The sequence below is a fragment of the Protomyctophum parallelum genome (assembly GCF_964188405.1).
Source record: "Protomyctophum parallelum genome assembly, chromosome: 17".
In the NCBI taxonomy this organism is placed as follows: Eukaryota; Metazoa; Chordata; class Actinopteri; order Myctophiformes; family Myctophidae; genus Protomyctophum; species Protomyctophum parallelum.
In genome coordinates this window covers 3769687-3774238 of record NC_139719.1, presented here as the reverse complement: position 1 = coordinate 3774238, position 4552 = coordinate 3769687, and positions in this window count along the sequence as shown.

Genomic DNA, 4552 nt, shown 5'->3' with positions numbered 1-4552 from the left:
TTCAGCTGGTCTAACAATTACTTCATGATCGCAGTGTTGTTTTCGTCGACTAAAACTAAGACGAAAAATGTTCGTCGACTACCACCTTTTCCACTGAAGAAAACTAAATGTAAACTAAATTAAAACTATGCTATGGTGACTAAAACTAAGACTAAATATACTGACAATTTCGTCAACAAATAAAAACTAGACTAAAATGTTAGGAAGGAACTAGTGGACAACAGATCCAGTATAAGGCATTTTACACTTGGTTGCATGCTGAAAATAGCCCATCTGCAAGCTCACAACGCGTCGCAGTGCGACGCGTTGTGAGCTTGTAGATCGGCTATTTTCAGCAAGTGTAAAATAAGTCATTATGACGGTAACAAGGCCCGCAAAAACACATTTTAGTCGACTAAATCACCCGTAGATTTAGTCGACTAAAATCTTATGACATTTAGTCGACTAAAACTAGACTAGCACTAATACATTCCAGGTGACTAAAATGTGACTAAGACTAAGTGAAACTATTCAGGAGACTATGACTAAAACTAAAATAGAAAAAAAATTAAAAAAATCTCGATACCTAGCCTCCTCGAAGGTTCTTACCTGACCATGAGAACATAAAATCATATATAAAATCATATATAAAATCATATATAAAATCATAATATAAAATCATATATAAAATCACTAAAAAAATAGGGAGTTCCAAATAGTAATGTAGCACAGCAGCTTAGCTCCACTATATCAATGAATCGTTCAGTTTGTGATAAAAGCATGACATTTGGTACACTTATAGCCAAAGGCATTCTAAAAAGATTTGGATGTGGACCCAACTTGAATTTTCAACATGGCGCCCATAGCAGCCATTTTTCAAAATGGCCACCAGCAACAACCGTTTTCTTATGAGTGATGGATATAATATGATATTCGAGACATATTTGGACATATTTCCATGCATAGTACTTGGTAAATGTTTCTTTTGGATAATATAACATTTTCAATGAAAATTCAAAATGGCCGCCATTTTTCAGACTGGTTAAATATGGATGATCTCTGTCTTGAATGATACAGTATTCTTGATCCAGAATTTGAATTAGGAACTTTGTAATTTCTAAGAAGCTTCCTTCTGTCTCACAATACTTATATTACTACAGTGGCTAACAGCCATATTGTGAGAGAAGATGGCGGCCATTAATTTCAAGATGGCCACCAATATTAGACTGATTTTGCATTTCAGCATATATTTGGCTATACCTTTGTGATGTACTGTACCATACTGTATAATACTGTACGGCACTGTAGGGCATCATACTGTACCATACTGTACCATACTGTATGGTATCATACGGTACTGTACTGAACTGTACTGTACCGTACCGTACCGTACCATACCATACCATACCGTACCGTACCGTACCGTACTGTACTGTACTGTACTGTACTGTACTGTACTGTACTGTACTGTACTGTACTGGACTGGACTGTACTGTACTGGACTGGACTGTACCTTACTTTACGGTATCATACTGTACTGTACTGTACCTTACTGTATGGTATCATACTGTACTGTACTGTACTGTATCATACTGTACCGTACTGTATTGTACTGTACTGTACGGTACTGTACTGTATCATACTGTACCATACTGTACCGTACTGTACTGTACCGTACCGTACCGTACTGTACTGTACTGTACTGTACTGTACTATACTGCACAGTACCATACTGTACCGTACTGTACTGCACTGTACCGTACTGTACTGCATCGTACTGTACCATACTTTATGGTATCATACTGTACCATACTCTACTGTACTGTACAGTGCCGTACCACACGTTACTGTACCGTACTGTACTGTAACATACTGTAGTGTACTGTACAGTACCGTGTGTGTGTGCACGCGCAGGGAAAAGGGGAGGGGTCGGTTAATGTGGAAATTGTAATGTAATTTGCGTCACAGTGAAATGTTGCGCAATAACAGTATGTCATACAAAAGCAATATTTGTACAGTAAATATGACATGGATGCAATGTAGTGCAGATGGTTTTCTGTGGCATGCATCATTTTTTGTGCATAGAGATGTGTACTAACGGAGTGATTTGGTAGGAGAAGTCGGACGGATAAACGGGCATATTGCTTTGCATCCCCTATAGTAGTAGGATCTAGGATGAGCATCAAAACTATATATTTAAATACTTTTCATTAGCACATGCTTGAATTTTACATTCCATAGGGCTGGACCACACATGGACCCCATTTGGTTTTGTTTTCTGCATCTTCCTCTGTGACCTGCCACCTTCATGTCATCTCTCACAGCATCCTTAAACCTCGTCTTTGGCCATCCTCTTACCTGGCAGCTACATATTCAGCATCCTTCTCCCAATGTACCCTCATCCCTCCTTTTCACATGTCTAAACCATCGCAAACTCACCTCTCTTGCTTTATCCCCAAACCTTCTAACCTGGGATGATCCTCTAATTCAGTAATTTCTGATAATGTCCTTCCTTTTCACTCCTAATGAGAACCATAGCATCCTTAATTCTGCCACCTCCAGCTGTGCCTCCTTTTCATCAGTGCCACCGTTTCCAACCGTACAGCATGGCTGGTCTCACTACCATCGTATACATCTTCCCTCTCACAAATAACTCCTGACACATATGTCCCATATTCTCAATACACTGGCTTCGCTTGCTAGAACATTTCCATCTCTATACTCACCTTAACCTGTTACACTACTGTCTACTGTCTAGTCAATTGGTACAAATAATTTTCTCCCTCCCTCACCATCTCTCTTTGCACTTACTGTACATCTCATATACTTTATATTAGCCCTGACCACTTCTTAGCCCACACCACCTGACATCACATCTGTCCTGTAAGGGATTGAGTGACATGGTTGGTGTTGCTAGACGGACCGGAATGTATGTAACACGTTACTCTGCTTCCGCCCAACATGAAGTAAACAGTGAACTACAACAGCTCTCTCCGTCTCTTATTATATGTGAACTATAATAGCCTAAGGCTTACACAACATGGTGTCAGAAGCTCGGAAGGAATTAAGAAGAACGCACGGAAAGAAAAAAATAAAATAAAAAGACGACAGGATGGCAGACGCAGCACCGTTGTCCTCGCTACCACAGGTAGCCCCGCTAGGCAAGTTTGATTTCAGCAACATTAATGACTGGCCGAGATGGATGAAGCGATTTGACCGCTATAGAATAGCATCGGGATTGGATAGACAATCGGATGAATTCCAAGTAAATGCCTTCATGTATGCAGCAGGGGACGACGCAGAAGACATATTAAGTGTGTTGCCGCTCACGGACGCACAGAAACAACAATACAAGGACGTCACGGACGCTTTCACTGCACATTGTGTCGGCAAGAGGAACGTCATATATGAGAGGGCACGTTTCAACAGACGGGACCAAGAACCTGGTGTCGAGTCCTTTCTCACTGCTGCACACACGTTCGCTGAACATTGTCAGTTTGGAGCCTTAAGAGAAGAATTGATTAGGGACAGAATTGTAGTAGGCATAAGAGATGCCAAGCTATCAGAAAGCCTGCAAATGGATGCAGATTCAACTCTGGAAAAGGCAATGACCAGAGTGAGGCAGAGTGCAGCAATAAAGAAACAACAGCCCACCTTAAGAGGCACTGAGCAGCAGGCAGCAGCACAGGTAGAGGCTATACAAAAAAACAAGTGGCAGAAAGCACCATACAAGTCTGACACACAGTCTTCAGGATGTGGCAGATGTGGAAATATGAGAAAACATACATGGAAGGAATGCCCTGCTCGTGATGCTGAGTGTAGAGTGTGTCATAAAAAAGGACATTTTGCAAAGTCATGCAGATCAGGAAAAGGAGTCCATGATATCACACTGGCACACACAGAGTCTTCTTATGACGAAGAGGAGGAGGCATTTGCATTCCTGAATGTAGTGAACCTAGAGGAACCAGAAGATGAATGGCTGGAACTGCTGGAGCTGAATGGACAGGAGGCTATATTCAAACTGGATACAGGTGCCCAAGTCACAGCTGTACCGAGCAGCATGCACTCGGTTGAAAAACATGGAAATCTACAGCCACCACGCAAAGTACTGTATGGACCTGGAAAATACAAGTTGAATACAATAGGGTGCTTCGGGGGTGAGCTGACCATTAGAAAGAAAACAACAGAACAATTAATTTATGTTGTTGAAGAGCTGACCAGGCCCCTGCTAGGCCTTCCTGCAATAGAGGCGCTTGGACTCATCAAACGGCTGCACACGGTTGCAGTCCAGCAAGAGGATGTCAGAGTTCAATACCCCACAGTGTTCTCGGGTTTAGGGAAGTTAAAGGAGCCCTACAAGATTGAGTTGGAGCCCGATGCTGTCCCATACACCCTGTCAACTCCGCGTTGCGTGCCCTTGCCCTTACGAGAAACAGTGAGAGCAGAACTAGAACGGATGGAGAAGATGGGGGTGGTTACTAAAGTGACACGCCCCACACCATGGTGTGCAGGCATAGTCGTGGTTCCCAAGCCAAAAGGGAAAATACGGCTGTGCGTGGACATGACACCGTTG